Below are 21,795 nucleotides of genomic sequence, written 5' to 3'. Positions count from 1 at the left end.
CCATTTCACAATATATATGAATATAGAATCATTAAGTTGTACACCTGAAACTACTATAATGTTACATGTCAATGATACCTCAACAACAAAACAAAAAAGAAAAAAAATAGTACTAAATGTTAGTGAGGATGTGGTAGAACTTATACACAGTTTTTAAATGGTGCAACCAGTTTGGAAAAACATTTTGGCAGTTTCTTAAAAAGTAAAACACATTTATCATACAACCCATCAATTTACTCCTAGGTGGTTACCCAAGAGAAATGAAACCTGTCCATAAATAAAAACCTGTAAATAAATGTTCAGAGTGGCCAAAAGGTGGACACAACTTAAATGCATACGGATGAACAAACTGTGATAGTCATAAGATGGAATGTTGCTCGACAATAAAAAGGACCAAACTACTGATACCTGCAACATGGATGAATTTCAAAAATATGATGCTGTGTGAAAGAAATTGAGCCACTAAAAAATACATACTATATAATTAAATTTACATCAAATTCTAAAATAAGGAAAACCAACCTACTATAGTATACAGTAAATCAGACCTTGCCAAGGGCCTTCAAGGGAGGAGATGTACTGCAAAGGGAAACAAAGGAACTTCTGGGGATGGTGCAAATATTCTATATCTTGATTGTGGTGATGGTAGTTCCATAGATGCACACATTTCTCAAATTTCATCTAAATGCATACTTAAGGGGCGTCTGGGTGGCTCCATCGGTGAAGTGCCTGCCTTCGGCTCAGGTCATGATCTCACAGTTTGTGGGTTTGAGCCCCACGTCAGGCTCTGTGCTGACAGCTGGAAGCCTGCAGCCTGCTTCAGATTCTGTAACTCCCTCTCTCTCTCTGCCCCTCCCTCACTTGCGCTGTCTGTCTGTCTGTCTCTCTCTCTCTCAAATATAAATAAACATTTAAAAAAATAAAATAAATGCACACTTAAAGTGGGTGCATTTCATTGTATGTAAAGTGATACCTCAATAAACTTAATTTTTTAAAAAGTAATTTCTTTTAGTAACCAGGAAACTTTGATGATAATCTAAGTTTCCTGACTATAAGGATATATGTGGGTCTGACCTAAGTATGACAAATCAACACCTTACAACGGAGGAAGGCATGTAAGTACCTGGCTTTCTTTATTCATCAAGTGAAATAATTGCCCATGATACCATTAGCAAAATAATTACATGTATTCTTTCTTTTTCAGGTTTTCTGAATAGGCCACTACATTTCAAACAAATGAACTGAAGAATAGAATAATATATATTTAAAAATGTTTGAGTTACCAGAGAGCAAAAAAACCATTATTTACCACATTCCCCAAGTAAATGGAATAAGGCATTTCAAAATGATTTCTTTTGTATTTCAAATACACTCTGTTATGTTGAATAGCCCTTTAAACATAAACCAAGCACATGGGAAGTTCCAAGGGTGTCAGCCAGGTCTTCAGTTCTGTTATTGAGTTCTTACACAAAATTGTACAAATTCTGTTTGCCATTTTGTGTGGATAAAATAGATAAGCCTAATGAAGAAAGTTTATCTTTAAAGCATAAGGAATTAATTGAAAAGTAACTCTTAAAAATAACATATAACATTTTGATACTAGGAATAAAAAGGATAACCCAGCCATAAAAACATACTCTTGTATTCTAAGATTAGTCTCAAAGGATAAGATATTGTTACTATCTTCTGAAAATAAATCTAATTGTTGCCTTGAACATATCCTGGATAGAATGTTGTATCTGATGGTGTCATCTCCTAGGGTCTGAGGTTTTAACACTAAGAAAATGTTCTTGTTTTCTTACATTTTCATGACAAAATAGCATTCTTGTGAAAAGTACTAGATTACAAAAAAGGGAGAGAGAAGCAGGGAGAGGGGAGAAGACTCTCACCCAGAATGTCAGGTTTCAGGAAGATATCCTAATGGCCTGAATCTGTACATTTCTCTGTGGAGGTGTGGCTTCCACAGTGTGTCTGTCTACAGTGAGCTGTGGAATAATTATACAAATTGCACTGACTCATTTTACTCAGGTAAACTCAACCCTTAAAACTAGGAAGTGCTGCCAATTTGATCACAAATCTATTCTTTAAAGATCTTTGAGAAAATCTTTTTTTTTTTTTTTTTCTTCTTCAAGTTGTAGCATGGGATCCATTAGACAGCGAAGCTCTTCTGTCTATCCAGAAGAATGTCATGTCTGAGTCTTTTGATTTTCTGGTTTTGAATTATACATAGTCATGAAACTCAAGGCTTGTCTTCCCTCAAAGCTCTTCTACTGTAATATTATGATTTACTAGAAAGTTACTTACCATATAACACAGCTTCAAAGACCAGGTCCCCTGTATTTGCTCCTTGGAGTGTTTCATTATAGCAATATGGATTAATGCCAGTTGTTACACCAGGAGAGATCAAACCGAAACTTCCACAGAAGTCTAAGTAACGGGAATCTCACAGGGAGTGATAGATACTACGATTTGCTCTTCAGTGACTGATGGACCATGTTTTATGTTTAAAAAAAAAAAAAAGGTAGCAAAATTGAGCAAGCCCCCCAGGCATAAAACAAACTGCAAAAATAAATACAAGGAGAGTAATTTACAAATTTAAAAATATATAATCAATAAGGATGGGTGAATATGGCAGCATTTTGAGATAGAACTGCATTTTCAACTATTTTTAAAATGTTTCCCATTTGGCAGAACCCCAAATGGGCTTTGCCAAGCACTTTTTCTTCTTAATTTTTAAGTGCGTATGTATTTCAAGGAAAATTTAATCCATATGTTCCTCTCTCATTTACACAATTTATCAAAATGTTGCTTTGAATGAGCCATTTAATGTCTAAGAAAACTGAAATACTTCTCCCCCCCCCCACCACCACCAATAGTAGTTTTTAGCTTTTTTTTTCTTCCTCAATTAAATATTGTTTGGTACTATACATGAAGCTAATTGAAAAATATTCAATTCTGTTTTAATATTCAGAATCAAACAAAGTCTGATAAAATTAAAAATAACAGAAGATACACTTCCCCCACAGTACTATATTTTCAAGTTTGTAAAAGCCTTCTCTCATTCACATGGTTCCTATAAATCAAAGAATGCGAGAATGAAAAGTTCCCTCAGAAATGTTAAATTTTTTTTTCCCTCACTTTAAAAACCAGGAAACTGAGTCCCAGAGAAATTTAAGAATCTGCCAAAATCACAAAGCTAATTAGTGGCGGAGCCAAGACATGTATCTTCCCGTTCCAGTGACTTCTTTGGTTTTTCCGATTTTAATTAGGATTTTATCTATATCTAAACACACAGAAGTATCAGTATGATACTAGGTCATTAAACAACAACAGCAACGAAAACAGTGTAGCTCACTTCTGCATGAAATGTATCTTCCTGCTTCCAAAAGATCAACACCTGGACAACTGACAGGCTGGAAATGAAAAGTTCAACATCTGGTGTTGCCATTGAAAATTTCAATGGCTCCATGCTCCGTGTGATCCTGACTGCATCTATCCTTTACTATCTCCACAAGGGGAGGTGATAGATCCATTTAAAAGGAAAATTAAGTCCCAGTACACTCTCAACCCTTACCAGTAAGATGTTACAGAAAAACAAGCTGATTAGGCTTTAATGATAAGGATATTTCTTCCTCCCCTCTTTCTTCTCCTCTTCTTTCTTCTTCTTCCACTAAAGGGGATCATTCTGGGCTACACAAAAATCTGGTGATGGGCATTCCAGGACAGAACAGAGATATGCCTTCAGGCAAGATAAAAAGGCACAGATTAGTAAATAACTGCTATCCCCAGGGAAAAAAAAGAAGAAGAGAGGAGAGGAGAGGGGAGGAGAGGAGAGGAGAGGAGAGGAGAGGAGAGGAGAGGAAACCATTGGAGCTTCCACTTGCTATCTTAGGAGGCAGTCATGAAGTACACACCACAAATCACAATTAAAAGAACTATAACCTTGTAACTACTCACCAGTGTTGATACTGTGTTACTCTGTTTTATTACAGCAATTATTTTTTTTTAATATGATGGAAGGGGGCATATAATATGTATATGCATTTGGAGACAAAGAAGAGAATTGGAGGACCTTTTTCTAGAGGGAGAAACCAAAATCATACGGTGCAGAGCATCTCAAACACCAATTGTTTAACCTCGGGTATGTTACTTAACTTCTCTTCATCTGTTTCCTCATCTATACAACAGAAATAATATCAGTACCTACTTCATAAGGATTCATGAAATAATACATGTAAAGCACTTAGGACAGTGTTTGCATACAATAAGACCTCAATAAAAATAACTGGTTGCACTGTTATTTTTTTCTTTACACTGAAATGGGAAAACAGGCTGAAATCCTAGGACTTGTGGCAAACAGAAAAAGAAAATACAGAAATATTATTTAGGACTAAAAAGGAGCTTGGAGTCTTGGCTCTGAGTCCAAGCTATTATAAATTTACTGAATTGGGATTCTAAACACAACTATATACTCCAACACAAAACAAGGACTCAATCGATGCTACTATAACAAGTGCTCATATCATGAATACCTGTAGCATTTGGAGCACTGTAGCCCTACCTTCTTCTATCTTGACCTCCAGCTGTTAAAAATAACAGTATATCCAAAGACTGGACAACCAATGGAACCCAATGCAGAACATTCAGGAGTCTTCACAGAATTTCTGGTTCTAGAAATGGTTACTTTGTCAATGACCTTAGACGCGATAGCTTAGGGGTGGGAGTGAGATAATTTCTGAGTCTTTCTTGGTGAAATTTTTCTCTTTTGATTGTAATTTGGTTGGTTTTACCAGATGAATAAATGGATTGAGAAGCACCCTGGCTTAAGAAGAGGGGGACTGTGACGGAAGCCTTGGTCTTGGTTTTGCCTTAGGTGCCACTCTGAAGACAACATTCTATTTCTAGGGGGTTCTCGGTTATGTAAAAATGCGGTTATGTTTGGTGATCATAAATGTCCCTACCTCTCTAACATGTCGTGGACCTATAATGGTATAAAATGCTATAATGTAGCATAAAGTGGTATAAAGTGCTATGAAATGGTATAAGATAGTGAGATTGGTTTTCCTGGTCATCATGACTCTATTGACAGAGCACCTTTCTTTGAAAGTTCCATGCATTCTATACAGAACAATTGATAAAATAGAGAGGAGTGTGGTGAATACAATATGCTTTTGCACTGGATCTGTGTTCAAATTCAAACTCTCCCACTTTATAAATAGCTCGATATTGAGCAAATTACTTTACTTCTCTAAGTCTAAATTTGTTCAAACATGAAATATGTTTCACTTTACCTATTTCATTGGGTTGTTCAAAAATTAAATGAGAGAACATGAGTCATGAGCTTACCTCCTAATAGGAGCTCAAATAGAAGAGAGCCAATATTACTGTTGCAGGAAAAGAAATGACAGATTCAAGCCAAAAAGGTCTTTCATCTAAGGGAGTGTCAGATTGCACTATACACATGAATAATGCTCCCCTAATCCAAGAGAGTGTTGTCATTTTTTGTCACATGCTAACATATTATCAGCAGAGACCCCAGAGGAAGCAATGTGGCAGTGTTGGTTGAATGAATTAATAAAGTTGCTCTCTTCAGCCAGGACTCTTGGGCATTGCTGAATACTTTCACAATGTGTAGAGTCAAATTATATCATAAAACTGACCACTGTAGTCTTTCATAGTACCAGACATTTTGGGACTAACGGACATAAACATACATTGATGAGTAAGTGAATGTTTCATATTCAAATGGTTAAACAATTTTAAGTTTCCTCCTGATAGGTCTAAATGAAACGGCTAAAAAAAATTAATTTTTCATAAGTGGGAAGGGGTACATGAGAATATGCCCAAAGAGGCTACTTCTAAGCTGTGCATAGCAATAATAAACAAATACCCTCTAATCAAAACTTCACAGATGGCCAGTTCCCCCTTGATGTAAGGAGACATTGATAATGTAGCCTGGGTGTTATCTTCAGGCTTGACCAAGGGCCATCTTGAAAGGAAGGACTTTGACTTCGGAAGAGGAGCTCTGGTTGCTGAGATCAGGCGGGACCACTGCATCTGAGCTTTCAATTGACAGAAGAAGTCAGGAACCAAGAGACCCAGGATTACTCTGTCAGCTCTGCAACTGCCCCTTGGTTATTATTTTGGTTGCCTCAGACAGTTTCCTATGATTATTGCCAATAAAAGCTCTAAAGTAATTTTAAAAAGCAATGTACATTCTGGAATGGTGGTGGGGAACTGTTTCACATGCTGCAACCAGACTTGAATGTGGGCAGGAAAATCACAAAGGATGGAGGAAAGCAACTGTGGAAGAATAGAGGAAGTAGGGCTGACTCCAGAGGCCCTGGAGGCCTGGAGGAAAGGAGACCATTCCGGCCAGCGAAGGGATTCTGAGAATCCCAGATACCGCGTAGGATCAAGCAAGGGAACTGCTGTCTCTCAGGTTCTAGCAATACAAGTTTTTTGGATTATTTTCTTCAGGCTTACAATCTATTTAAAAACCTGTACTCTACTACAAAATAATTCTTTCTTACAACTTTTCACAGGGCTTTCCGAAAGAGTTTATTTTCTGGGTTTGGGAAATGCTGAGAAGTCCAGCTCACTAGGAAATAAATTCAGCCTGATTACTTAACCAAACTTCCTGAATGGCCAATATATGAATTTATCTCCAACTCAAAAATGAACAGAGCATTGTCTTACCAAATGTCATTTCCTGCTTTTGAGAAGAGACCAGAAAGACTTGTGCTGAACCATTTCAGAGCATTTTAGATATGTCTTCAGCTGAAACCTGAAAATCAAAGCAAAATAGAAGAAAAATAAATATGTAAAAACAAAATTTGTGAGCTTTGGGAAACAAGTGGTTTGGGGGAAAGCTAATTTTCAAAGGTCTCCATCTACCCTATGGCCACTCCCTTCTCTTCTAGGACCTTTCCGCCTCTCTTCATTTCAGTTTTGAGTTAGAAATACTGGAACTGATCACTTTTCAGCCTCAATAAGTCCTTGCTAATTATTTTAACATTTCAGGTTCAGGAAACCCAAACCCAATGTTTGTTAAGTGTTCTTTCCCTTGATTTGTATTCCCTCTTATATTTCAAGGGAAGCAGGGTCCATGTGTTTCTGATTCATTTTTATTTAACTCATCAAGACATTGTTTCATGAAGGCCATTTGATGTCCAAAGATTCTGCTGAACCTTTTGTTCATTAAACCATATAGCCAGTGAAGCAACACGCAGTTTATAACAAAAGAACAGAATTAGGAGACCCAGGAACAAACTATCCTACCTCTGTCTCTCATGTGCTTTCATACAATGATAAATCACTTTCCTCGATATCTGTGTTATCTGGGGGAAAGATAACAATGTTTTATGCTAGGTTTAGAGAATTTTGTAATAAAATATAATTTTGGAGAGTCTTTGTAAAGAGTAAGGCATGTTATAAACCAATACCAAAATAGCTCTCGAGTTGAAAGAATGAGTTTTTGCCGGATGTTGAGGCTGTTATACTAGTTTTCCTGGCCAAGTACCACAACTCAACATTAAAATTTCAAATGGTGATTAGACAAAACATAACGTTTCCACCTGAAAGCACTAATTCTTATACGGATTTATACACTGGGAGAGTTCTAGATTTCCTACTGGTTTCCTTTTTGAGCTAACAATCACATTGCCAATTTGTTTAAGGATTTGCAGAAAGTTGAGAGGTAGATATTTGACATAGAGAGATGTTCCTGTTTTTTACTCAAAGACAAATTATCCTAATGTTTTATTTTAGAGCATGGAATACCGAAGTCAAACTTACTCTAAATGGAGTGGCAACAAATTTAGCAGGTATCAACAACAAAATAATTTGTTTTAATTCATTCATTCATTCATTCATTCATTCATTCATTCCAGTTTTCCACTAGGTTCATTATCCTGCAGTTAATTTGCTGCTCTCTGGGTATGCAGGTGGCACCATGATAGTTTACCAAGCCTGCAGAGGACAAAAGAGAATTCAAGGATCAGTTTTGACTGGGGTCAAGAGCAGAAATCAAGGGAGTTCTCAATCAAAATGACAAGGAAGTTGCAGGAAACATGTTCAGGCAAACTAAGAGGATTTGCCTTTCTGGCTTTTTGTTTCAGGAATCTAGAAAAGAAGAGAGTGACCATAGGATTGATGAAGACCTTTGAAAATTAGCTTTTTACCCAAAGCACTTGTTTCCCAAGCTCCTAAACTATGTATGTACATATGTATGTATGTATGCATGTATGTGTGTATTTTCTTTTGATCACTTGATCTCCAAGCCATGGCCTAGTATCGGGCAAAGGGCCCAGTCAAACATGGCACAATCAGCACCCAGAAGAGACTGAGACACACATGCAGAGGGTCAGTAGACATGTATGCTGTCCGCTTTTCTCAAGCTTCCCAGGAAGAGGGGTGGTTGGACTGGGCATGGCCAGATATACCATGGGTGCACTGCAGGAGAGGCACCTAGCCCTGCTTCCGGTCTTTTTATAGAGTTCTCACGAAAGCAGCCTTGTGGTAAGGGGGGAAAAACAACAGCTACTAGCTGCTCAGGGGACGTACATACCAACTGTCCAGTACCAATATTCCCTGGAGATCTCACGGCAAGTTGAGACCAGCCACTTACCCTCCTGATAAAGTAAGAGGTATTAAATAATACCAGCCAGCTCCTGCCAGGGAACCTAGAGAGATTCAGTGGACAAGCCTCTGGTCTCTCCACAATTGGTTAGCTATTGAAGCCTATTAGGAGAATACCCACTACTTGCCCAGGGACTGGGATAAGGAAATCAAGAAAGACATAACATCTGTATTTGATCCATAGCAGGGGAGGTGGGACAACTGAAGGCTTGCCTTCCAGGAGTTCACAGTCTAATGAGTGGTGTCAAACAAATAATGACCTCACAACATGGGAAATGAGTTTATAGAGGTATGAGCACCATCAGTGATAACAGCAAATGACGTGGTGATCAACTCTCATGGCGGGAGGGAGGGTTTTTGGAAGCCTTCCAAAGACATATATGCTTATGGGAAGGCAGGCTATGGGTGCAGGCTGAAGGAAGCACATTCCAGGCGGAGGGAACTACATGTAGGCAGGAACCCTAATTATAGCCAAGCCGAAGAAAGTTTGAAAGAAATAACCTCCTCCCACAGTTTTACATATTCCAGGGGAGTCGAATCCTAAGAAGCTAAAGTCCAACAGTGTACCACAGTTTTCAAAAATTCCACAAATAATTAAGCTATCTTCAAAAGTGAAGATTCTTTTAGAACCCTCTGTATTCATGAACTGCCCCTCAAACGTCATGTGTCCCTTTCTCCTACCTGAGTGGCCTGGTTGATAAGGTTATCAATTGGTCACTGAGCTTGGGCGGTATTAGCTAAACTGCCCTTGCTAGTTGGCTTTCTTATCTTTTGGCTTGGGTGTTCTTTCCAGAAATAACCCAAGTACCTTATATACCCTAAAAGAAGCATAGAAATTCCTTCTGGTCAGGCCAAAGAATATAGCTCCTAGAACAGAACTCAAAGTTCTGAAAATAAGAGAATCCTTCCTTTTAAGGTTGACTGTATTCACAATCATTCCTGCTTTAGAATGTGAAAGGTTTAATCCCAGTTGGGTCACAGTGTCGTGTCCCATGATCTGCGTCACAGGAAAGTTGACACACTATCTCCTTTAAAGGCTTACACGTCTTTTCTCTAAAAAAAAAAATTATTCTGTTTGTGTCAGGGATGCCAGTGCACTCCGATCACCTGCTAATCGACTTTCATTGTAGCTTGTGTGCCCGGGTCCTCCTCCATCTCTCTTCCTCCTCAGCCTTGAAGTGAATGAAGTGACATTCTTGGTAGCTCTGGAAAGGCTTCAGGGAGTTGTGAATTTTCATATTCATACCTCTCAAGCTGGTGTGAGAGGGGCTTTGCTTTTGCTATTTAACAGGAGAAATGGAAATAAAATTTAGAAGTCCATCAATAGATTTATTACTTGTAAACCGTAACATGTTTTGAAAAGCATGATGCACTTAAATGGGTGAATCTGGCTGATGTTAACTTAGCGAGAGTATTTGTTACCTTGCGGTATAGCAAATCACCCCAAAACTCCGTAGTGTCTAATAATAATAAGCACTTCTCTTTCCTACTTCTGTGAGTCAAGAATTGGGGAATGGCTCAGCTAGGTGGCTTGGGGTCTCATGGGGTTATAAGCAAATGGCATCTGGGCCTGGGGTGGTTTTGAAGGTGTTTTCACGTACAAGCCTGGTGCCCTAGCTAGGATGACTCAAACAGCCGCTGGCTCGAGCAAGTGGGGCTCCTCTGGATGGTCTCTCTCCATGTTTTCTGTATCATGGCAGCGTTAGGGTATCTGAACTTCTCACATGGCAGCTCAGGCATATTTCCTAAGATACAGAGTGAGGGGGAACCTGTGTCACTGATGCCAATCTAGCTGCAGAAATGTGTCAGGAGACTGCTTCCTCTCGTTCTATTTGGTAGCACTGACTCACTGAGTTTGGTGCATGTTTAAGGGAAGGGTAATTAGACTCCACTTTTGTATTGCAGAAGGGTCAGAGAATTTGCGGTTTTGTTTCAAAACAATCACAAAGGAAGTCGGGAAGAGGGGAGTGCCAACTGAAAATGACAGATAAATAGAAAAATATAAAAGCTAATCATCAGAATTTCCAGACACTTCTTTGAAATTTGTCATGAGTCCAATTCAGACTTTTAAAAATTTCTCAGTATCATTTTTGCCTTTTACCTAGTTTCTAATTTCCTGTGACATATATCTATTTTTTCTCAATGACATCAATTTTCTTTTTAATTTAATTGATTAAATCTTGTTTTGCACCTACTAGATGGTAGGCATGTGCTAATTGGGATTCAGATGCAAATTTATACAATCCATGCTTTCGAGGAGTTCACAGCCACAACTGCAATTCCTTGTGACAACTGCAACATTAGAAGCATAAACAAGGCATAGAGATGAAATAGACATGGGAAAGGAAAGAAAAAACTGGATAAATCCTACCATATATTTTCATTCTACTTCACAGACTTGCAAAATGAGACTTTCAGTTGCATCTGTTTTACATGTGCCATGAACCACATTGTTAATATTAATTTATAAAGTATTCCCCAAGGTAGTTCTTCAGTGCGCAAGCCAGACAAAGATTTTGTGAGGTTAAAACACAGAGATCTAAGCATAGGATTCTCATCTAGGTATAAATGATTGAGATGTCATTTGGTTCAGCCCCACGCATACAAGCAGATCTCAGCCCAGCCCAAATCCATGGAAATCTATTGTACTGTTTTCAGGATGGTACTAATAGGAATAGCTCTTGCATTTGATATGGTGAAAGATATTTCCTACACTGCAGGAGGCCCTGTTGTACCGTCAGGTATGAACACCCTATGAGGAAGTACGTGGAGAAAGAGGAGGGCACAGGACAGCACCTCAGGGTGTACTCAGAGGCTAGAAGAGGAGGAAAGTCACTGAGGAGATAAGACTGGTGGTCAGAGTTAGGAAGGTAAAGAGGAAAAGAACTAAGACAGCACAATGTCATGACAGCCTAAGAGGGGAGACTTTTCATAAGGAGAGGAGCAAGAACCCTGGCAATTAACTATGTGGGTCAAGAAGAATGAAGGCTAAGATTGGGGGCTTCTCAAATCACAAAGGAGTTCAAGGAGGTCATTGATGAACTTCACATCATATCTTCAGTCAAGTGAGGAAAAAGCTGCCGAGATGGCCCCAGATGACTCAGCACAGTGTTTTACCAGACAAGGGGCCCTCTGGTTCTACCGGGATTGCAGCACACTCCTCAACGCGATTCAACAGCTATGCGTTTGAGCACCTACTGTGCTTCTAGCCACTTTTTAAGTGACTGCACACTCCCCACCAAAGAGACTAAATTCCTTAGCCTAGTATTCACTGCTTTCCAATATCATTAAGCCTGGTTTATCAACTACTATTTCTTCACATACACACTTTATTTTGTCCTAATATGATTATGCTAAAAAAAAAATGTCATGCTTGAGTTTTTATTTCTCTCTTGCTGCCAGGGAAGAAGTCCAAAGAAGCTAATTCAGAGATTCACCATGGTAGGAATGTGTTAGAGGAAAAGAGACTGTTTAGATAAAAATTTTAGGCAGAATTCAGGAAAAAAACTAATCTGGTTAAAGCACATCAGCTGAAAGGGCAGGAGCTGATTTCCCAGAAGAGCTCTTAATTGCATTAAAGTGTATCAGAAAATTGCTTAAGCATTTATCAGGAATACTAATTTCTTCCCAGAAGAAAGTTGGTTGTGAACTCTCTCACACAAGAAGTATTTTATCCCAGACCAAGTATAGGGCAATTTTCTTTGCCATCTATTTACCCTTCCCCATGAACACTTAATCCTTTCTCAACATCAGAACATATTTTGCACCTGCATGGCCACCCCTGAGTCCCAATCCCTGTCACTTCTTTTTGCTCCAGGCCAAGATCAAATGTTCTCTCCTCCTTATCAAGTTTTTTTTTTCTGTTCTAAACCACAGTTCTTTTATTGCTACCCTTACTTTTTATTGTTGTTGACTATATTCATATTTCTTATTTGAACTATAAGAAATTTTATCTTTACCTCTGGATGTACTCATTAATATTAAACAAAGGTGGAATAATAAGTGTACAATCCATAGTATGCAAGATGTTTTACAATGCAATCTTCAATATATTGTACTTCATGGAAATATTTCATGATCTAATTTATCACTAGTCAGATTAGATCCAGTGGTGAATCTTCAGTATGAGTCATGGTATAAGATGGATGCTTCATGTTTAGCCATTGCACTCTTACACCTGCCAGCAGGAAGGGGGAGGGGAGAATGACACACCCCTTCTTTGTAAGGACACTGTTCAGAAGTTGCACAAAATTGTCAGAATTGTTAATGCACCAAAAAGCCAAAGCACATTTGATTACATCCCATTAGTTACCACTTTACACCACCAGTCACTTTACACCACCAGTAGTGAGGGAAACTGAGGAATGAGCACTATTTAAAAATCATGGGTTCCACTACTAAGGAGGAAAAAAGAACAAATATTAAGGGAGAGCTAAAAGTTTTTTCTTATACAGCAGGCTAATTCTAATATTTCCCAAAAGTCACTCATCAGGAAATTCCTGTTTTAATTTAACTTGTTTTTCCACGCTCCAGCATATTCATTCCTCTTGGCTTCTCAGTAAATACTAAAGAGACCCTGTTTTTTTAATGTAGCAAAATATCAGTTCCAAGCTCTAGGACTATATATATATATTGCAAAAAATGGACCACTTTTATGTAAAACATCATGGCTCCCAACAGTTTTTGATCATGTGCCACATTCAATAAATATTAACCCCCATGGTATACTTACATTCATCTATTAATATATTTATAAATGTACTACTACATTGTATTGTATAAATTATAAACATCCACAAAAATTAAAATTGAAAAGATAAGGAATGAATACAAATAAAAGTTCTAATATTTTCTTCACTCACACCAATGGACTTTCTTAGGCAACACCAAACTAACAGATTTTAAATATCTTGACTTAACGCTCTTCAGCTATCACACACATCATCATCATTTCAATTGAGAATTCGACCAAAACCTAACAGAGAAGGCTAGGACAACATGCTAACTATATGTTGTTATATTGTTATGTCCCACATGGAAAAGAAATAACAATTGTTGAAACTCCCACATTTGGGGTCTGACAAACAAATTAAGCGTCTCGACAAAATGTCTGCATTGAAAAACCCATTTGGGCTTTTTCACAACATAGTTGACTTTGTTAAAGAGTTCAATGTCTTCTTGTTTATGAAGTTTTAATTCTACTACTATTGGGTTACTCAGATGGAATAAACAAGGAACACTGCTGTTCTGCTCATTGTGGTCATGAATTACAGGGCCCTGGAGAAGCATGTTGAGGTACTTTGGAGTCTCGATTTCAATGTGCTGTGTGTATACTCTATGCTTCTATACAACATGAATGTAGACTTTCAAGTTTTTCAAACGAAGCTATAGTTGAAGTTGCCGGACCAGTCACGTTGCATTTCCCTGAGGGCAAACCCCAAGATTGACAGCTCTCCCTTTGTGTTACAGAATGAAACTGAGCAATCAGGACCAAGCAGACCCCTGCCACATAGCTACTCACTGATATCAATTACTTGGCCTAATTATCTTGACAAAGTATACTATTCATTAAAATTTTTCATTTTCTGAAAACACAAAAACAATAGAGACTGCAGGAAAAAATGATCACGCCATCTTGGAATTGCTAATACCTAATATGTAGACTTTTGATCAAAGAACCAGCATGAACATAACTCCTTAAGAATGAAAAAAGTTAAAAAGCAATTTAGAGAAAATTCAAATATGGCTTTGTGAAGAGAGGCTTCAAAGGAGAGCGTGGCTTAAGAAAGATGGGGGGCTCTAAAAATGGAATTCCGACACATTATGATAAATCAATGTAGAGATAAAGACAGCAGTAAGACTGCTCAGAAACTCTGATGAGTTTAGATTTTGAAAGAATATATATAAAAAATCCAAGGAAGGTCATATAACCAAGGACACAAATTGTGCAATGTATAAGAAAATTGTCAGAATCGTTAATGTGCTGATAAGCCAAAGCTTACAAAAGTGACAGAGGCAATAAAACCTATCATTTCAACTCTATTTAGATCACAGATGTGAACAAGAAGTAAAATGTACGATACTGGAAATGACAGTATAATGCTGGTAGATGAAAGGAGCCTTTCAATCAAGGAAAATTATCTTCAAAACTTAAGAAGTCCAACATGGGTTAAAAGGATACACGGATTGTGAGAAAGAACGGGCTGCTTAAATGAATCCTATATTCCGTCTCCCAGGCATCCCAGGGTGCATCTCCCAGACATGCACCCCAGGATTCTAAGGGAACTTCTAGGCATGATTGTGAGGTGACTTAGGGCAATCACTGAATCACGAAGACACTGAGATATGTCAGGAGACTGAACAGAACAGACTCCCTTTGGATTTTCAGAAGGTGGTCAATACAGGGTTTGGGAGCAGATTCTAGAAACTGTAAATAAGTAGACATGATATTGTTATCTTGAAAAATCCTGGAAAGGACAATTAAAACAGGTGGGCTGTTGACCCTAACAAAACAAAATGCTGATCAGTAGGATCTGGTGTGTGTTCATAATGAAAATCCACTCCAAATGTGCTTCATTCCCTGTATAGTAAATAGAGTAAATAGATGAGCAGGTAATAAACATGCACCATAAACCTGGCACAGAGGAACTCTTATCAGGTAGTCTCTGTAAACACCAATGTGAGAAGCAACTTTTCAGCAACCTTTATGCCACAAGGGATTTTTTTTCCTTTTTAAAAAATAATTTATTTTATAAATACATAAGCAATATTTTTTAAAGCATGTGGACATACAGTTCTTTTCCGACTCCAAGATGCAATTCATTTTGAGATAATGCAGCAATATAAAAACAGCTTTTGGGGTTGAGAAAGGAAATACGTTAAATATATAATACATCTTAATTTATGAAGCACTAAAATATGAAAAATGTACCTTAGAATTGAGGAAACGCACACACACACACATTTATAGGACTAAAATCATACATTTCATTCACTTGACATCTGATTATAATCTTTGACTCCATGTCATTTAAAACTCTATAAACATAGGGTCGCCTGGGTGGCTCAGTCGGTTGGGCATCTGACTTCGGCTCAGGTCATGATCTCACAGTTTGTGGGTTTGAGCCCCGCGTCAGGCTCTGTGCTGACAGCTCGGAGCCTGGAGCCTGGAGCCTGCTTTGGATTCTGTGTCTCCCTCTCTCTGCCCCTCCCCCACTCATGCTATGCTCTGTCTCTCTGTCTCTCAAGAATGAATAAACATTAAAAAAAATTTTTTTAAACTCTATAAACATAATTTCTAATGGATCCATAACACATTATAATTTATTCAGTCATTACTCTATTATTCTGAAAATTTTTTGTTTTTATGTAAATAATTTTGCAATTTATTATTCAGAAATAATTACCTGCATTTCTGATTATTTCCTTAGGACACATTTCTAGAAGTGAAATTATGGAGCAAAAAGATGTCTTAAAGATTCCTGATACACAGTACTGAACTAAGTCTTTGAAAGCTTGCACCAATTTACATCACTACCGGAACTGGTTTGAGAAAAAACCCATTTTACTATGATTCAAAATAATCTTTCCTTTTCAAATTCTTTGTTGATTTGGTAGGCAAACAGAGCAAACAAACAATCTCAAATTTTCTTTTAATTTGGTTTGGATTTTATTGACTAGAGCAACACTGAGTATTTGTTCATACAAATATTACCATTTGTGTTTCTTCTGTAAATTGTTATTCTTTTATTCATTTTTCTAATGGAAATTTTTTTTTTATTTTGTCAATTAGTATGGGGTATTTATATATCAATGATATTAATCACTTTTTGTTCAATTAGTTGTAATTTTTTATGTTTTTATAGTAAACATTTGTGTCATTTGGTTTAAATCTACCTATTCTTTATCTTTTCTTAAGCTCATCCTAAAGAATATATGCTTTTAGAAAGCTTGCAACACTTACTTCAATTGTTATACCTGATATTTAACTTTACCTCTAGTATTTTGTTTATTCCTTCTGTTTCTGGGTAATGTCTTGCTGTTTATTTTGTGTGTGCCTGTGTTTTGCTCTATGATTGGTGTTTTGATTGCTTTTATCTTCCACAGTGATTTGGAACGTAGACATCTTATCTTTTTTTTATTTTACTTGTGATTGCTGCTAAGTTTTTCAAATCATATGGGAACTTGTATTTCACAAGATATCAAATTCATGAATGAAACAAAACCTTTGATTCTCTTTGTGTGATATTAGGAATTTGGTATATTTATATTCTCCCTATCTCATTCACTTTACTTCATGCACTTTCTGGCCTTTATTGATATAATCTGGGATTTAGAGCTGGATCATTACTCCTCAATTATTAATTTTCCATTTATAACTTTTAAGATATTTTTATATTTCCTTTCAGAGGAATTATTTTATGTTTGCATTCAATTTTGTTCTCATGTAATACTGATCATTTTTATTTAAATGTATGTTTATTTGGTTTCATTGCTCACACGCAGCAACAGTTCTTTTACATTAGAACCTTAATGTTTCTGGGTCCTGGATATTTTATGTAATTATCAGACAGCTAGATTTTGAAAGGCTAGAACAATAGATTGACCAGATAAAATTTAACAACGAAGATGGAGAAGTAAGGATGGAGAGGTTCTTGACTGGCAATGATTGTAATGAAAAAGACCAGGAGATTTGAGTTGTTATAATCTCAACATGAGGGGCATCTGGATGGCTCGGTAGGTTAAGCATCTGACTCTTGATTTTTGCTCAGGTCATGATCTTATGGTTCGTGAGATGGAGCCCTGTGTTGGGCTCTGTGCTATAAGCTTAGGATTTTCTCTCTCTCCCTCTCTCTCTCTCTCTCTCTCTTTTTCCCTGAAACTCCCTCTCCCCCCGCTTTCTCTCTAAAAATGAATAAACATTAAAAAAATAATCTCAATATGAGCAAACCATGAAAATGATGGTTAATAAACCAAATGTAACTACAATTGTCATGCTAATAAGAGTAAGTCATAGGAAAATACAGTAGTAATTCTACTTTACTAGTGCACTTTGGCTGGTGTACTTAGGTCAGTTCTGAGGCATAACATTTAAATCTAGCAAACATCCAGAAGCACAATTAAGAGAGAGAGAAGAGTCTAAAAATCATGTCATATAAAGATTGATTGAGGGAACTTGGGGCTTTAAACTGGGAAAAATGAGATTTAGGAGCATGTAGTAGTCATGTATTTAAAGGGCCATGATAGGTAATAAAGACTCATTGTTCCTGGAGGCAGACGTAGGAGAATGAATCAATTTGCAGAGAAGACTTTGACACAAAGGAAAAAATTTCCAACAGTTAGAGCTGTCCAAAATTGATATGTGCTGTCTCACACACTACTATACTTCCCATCCCCTTACAGAGTGGAGGGCATCAGTTGAAGAGGGCATATGACCTACATGATTTAGGCAAAGAAATGATTAATTAGAAATGTCCTTGGGACAAATATATTATTATGTGTGATCTCCCAGCTTTCTCCTCTTTGCTACACAACCTTCCCTCACCCCCACTCCCAATACTTCTAAGGTTCTCTTCTGCTAAAGAGAATCTTGCTTTCACCTGCTCATTCTTCTCCTCATTCATCTTTAAAGAGAGTTCTGCTTTTGCAGGGTAAGGCCCTGGGCTTGTTGTACAGAGATATCAGGTCTGGAGAAGGGGAAGGAAATTGGGAAACACTCTTGCTTGCTGGCTTAGTTTCTAGAATCACTTGGTTACTGAGAATCCAGGAAAAGTATGATTAATATTTTTAAAAGAATTGCCTGATTCTTGAAAAAAGTTAAATGGATAGAATGCTGTGAGAAAAGAGAGAATGGCCAAGCTTTGTCTCTGAATGTTTGCAGGTTTTAGAGTATGAGAAGCTCTGAATGTCTGTGAGATATTGCAGGGCAGGAGAGAAGAGAAAAGTAGATATGAACAAGTTCAGAAGACTGACACCCTGAAATAAATAATATTCCCTGCCTAGACTGGCTTGAGACAAGAGTCTTATGGAACAAACAAAAGATGAGAAGAATCTAGAAGAGTTTCTGGATCTTATTTACATAGGCAAGTCACAAGACTCTCAGTGGGAAGGAAGTAGAATTTTAAACAAAATCCCTTCCCCCACTTTAAATATTATGCAAATGGATATATGTACTGGCTAGTATTAATTATCTGGCAAAATGTATAGTGTTGTCATTTCATAATGTGAATCCATTCATTCTCTATTAACTATTCCCTGCTTTCACAAAATCTAACTATGAACTCCTGTGTGTGTGTATTTGTATTCCTTCCTATCACAATCAAAATTGTGCTGCCCAAACTGGGAAAAAAGAGAAAAGCAACACTCTCCTTCAAATGCAGCTATTGGCTATCATAATGGTTAACTTTATGTGTCAGCTTGGCTGGGACATGGTTCCCAGATATGAGGCCAAACATAGTATTCTGAGTTTTTCTGTAAGGGTGTTCTTGGATGAGATGAGCATTTACATCAGTGGACTTTGAGTAAAGCAGATTGCTCTCCATAACGTGGGTGGGCCTCATCTAATCAGTTGAGGGCCTGAATGGAACAATAGGTGGACCTCCCATAAGTAGGAAAGAATTCTGCCAGCAGGCAGCCTTCAAACTTGAACTGCAACATCAGCTCTTCCCTGGTCTCCAGGCTACCAGCTCATCTTGCAGATTTTGGACTTGCCAGCCTCCATAATTATGTGAGCCAATTCTTTAAATATTCTTTTTATATATACACACATCCTATTGGTTCTGTCTCTGTGGAGAACCTTGGCTAATACAGGTTTTCCATACACTGGAGCTATAAAAAGTCACTCCATCTTTTCTTTGAAAGTCTCCATCTTTTATTTGAAAGACCAGACCACATGAACCTACAACTCTGGGCCTACTCTGAGATTTTATATTCTAACAGGCTCCAGATTCCATATAAAATTACAGCACATTGTTTAACAGACACAGTGTTTATATGGACAGGGTTGCAACTCACCAAAACTTTGAAAATGTCTTAATCTACTTACAAATAGATTAGGCAAAAATATTCAGGAAGGTACTGTTTGGGTTGAGTGATGATAATCAAGGCATATGTATATTATGTATATTATCAAAAAATGTGAGTAAATTCTTGAGTTAAAACAGAACTGGTGGCAAGTAATAGATTTCTTCTCCTGCTCAGACCCTTTCACTTAGAGAACACCTATCTAAAATGGATTACTTATCATCAGATGCTACAGTGAGAATTCTTCTATAGGAAGCATTTTATAGGTTCTCTTCAGAACAGAGAGAAGATAATCTGTCCTCCAGGAATTCATATTCAAGACAGATTATTCAATGACATCATTTGGGTGTCCTATTCTGCAACTGTAAGGAAGGGACACATTGTTTTCAAAGACCAAAGTCCCTTTCATCTCTCCCCCCACTATACAACTCCATTTAGGTCTGAAGTTTTGCATCCATCCAAAACTATGAGCTTTTAAGACTTAGATCTGATTCATCACAATCCTTTCCAAGAAAAATTATCTTGCAGTTTCTTCCAAATTAAAACAGCAATAGAATGCTATTCCATTAAAAGCACAATGACATTATGTGAATTGTGAATAATATATTAAAATAGAGTTTGTATTTGGATGAAGTTGCTAAAATAAAGAGCAGAGAAGAACAAATGATCATGATGAGTCACAATGCATATGATAGGGCCTGCCTTACTGCTTACATATGCTAGAAAAACAATAAGTCGTAGGGTCCTTTTTTGCCACTCAAATATTCATATTTCCAATCAAATACAAGTTCAAATCCAGTGTATCACTCAGGGGAATATTAAAATTTAAATTTCCTACAGCTTTAATAGGCTTGTTTTGAACACTGCCAGTGACAATCTCATGTGACTGACATTTCCATATAAGTGGGAAGTTGGCTAAGTGGCCTTCAAGATCCTACCCAAATCAGATACTCCGGAGCTTTCTTCTGGGAGAATGCAATTGGCTGGTGGAAGGATGAAGTGGCCCATTCACATTCTTGACAGAATTTTCCTTTGATCCTGAATGTATTTTTGTATTCACGCACTCTTAGGGTAATACCTGACTGAGGCATTAAGACTTTCAATTCCCTGTGGAAATCATAATTCTCCATCTTTTGTCTTAGAGCTTACATTTTCTACGGCAGTTTGCCCAGGGATATATGGCAGCCAGCAAAGTCATGTTGTTTGAAAAAACAAGAGGATTGAGAAGTATTCAGTTTGCACACATGATGATCTGCTGCTATCTGTTCTCTCTGGTAGGTGCCTAGAAGTCAAGGTCTATGCCCACTTTAATTGTTAGTATAATCCACCGTGTGTGGCCAGTGGCCTATGGGTGCTTAATAAACACTATCAGGTAAAGTGATGATGGGTAACTGTTGCTGATGTTGTTATCACTTGCCCAAGAATTAGACTACATTATACTTTCAGTAATTACCTCTTATGCCAAATTATTTCCATATGGACCCAAACATTGCCACATTAGGCTGGATTCCCATGATAGCAGTGATTACTTAATTATTCTACTGCGAACAGAGGCCGGTATGCAAAAGAAACAACTTTCACAACTCACTAAACAAACCTTTGGTTTGCAGAGGGTATGATCATGGCCCAGTTGAGAATGAGATGGGAGTGGGATGCAGCAACTTTTACTGAAGACAGATGGCGCTGTAACTGCCCTGCTTTCCAGAGCCATGGTGCCTAAAGTCCCACATCTTTTCAATAAAGCAGTTACATTGCTAACCATCTCAAGTATGAAACCTTAAATGAGGTATACACAAACATGCATTATATCAATAGCATTTTTGTACTGAATCATGTGCAACTTCGATGAAAGAATCTGAAGGTATGGATTGGGATAAGGCATATGCTGCCACAGACTCAGGCATGCTCAGCAGACCACAGCCCTACCCTCCTCTTTTCAGTTAATACTCTCAGTTTCCAAATTCTCTGGATTAAATACCCACAGTGTTGAATAAGAACATTTTTACTGAATCTCAGATTAGGTGTCAATTTAGTTGACAGGGGAGAGAGGAGTTGGGGGCAGGGCAGATTTTAGAGAGTATCAAAGTCACTTATAATCTTTTTTTTTAAGTTTGTTTATTTTGAAAGCACACA

The 21,795-nt window shown here is 37.5% G+C and overlaps 1 long non-coding RNA gene across 1 annotated transcript; it reads right to left on the bottom strand.

The window, feature by feature from the left end:
* Positions 1 to 2,067: 2,067 nt before the first annotated feature.
* LOC125916898 (uncharacterized) lies at positions 2,068 to 9,922 on the bottom strand. Its single transcript, XR_007456056.1, has 4 exons — positions 9,748 to 9,922; positions 6,700 to 6,787; positions 3,575 to 3,739; positions 2,068 to 2,483 (listed from the first exon to the last, which is right to left on the bottom strand). It is a non-coding gene; the product is annotated as an uncharacterized LOC125916898 (long non-coding RNA).
* Positions 9,923 to 21,795: the final 11,873 nt, after the last annotated feature.

The sequence above is a fragment of the Panthera uncia genome, unplaced genomic scaffold (genome assembly GCF_023721935.1).
Source record: "Panthera uncia isolate 11264 unplaced genomic scaffold, Puncia_PCG_1.0 HiC_scaffold_1302, whole genome shotgun sequence".
In the NCBI taxonomy this organism is placed as follows: domain Eukaryota; kingdom Metazoa; phylum Chordata; class Mammalia; order Carnivora; family Felidae; genus Panthera; species Panthera uncia.
Note: the sequence above shows the minus strand (reverse complement) of the source record. Positions and strands in the feature narration are given on the sequence as shown.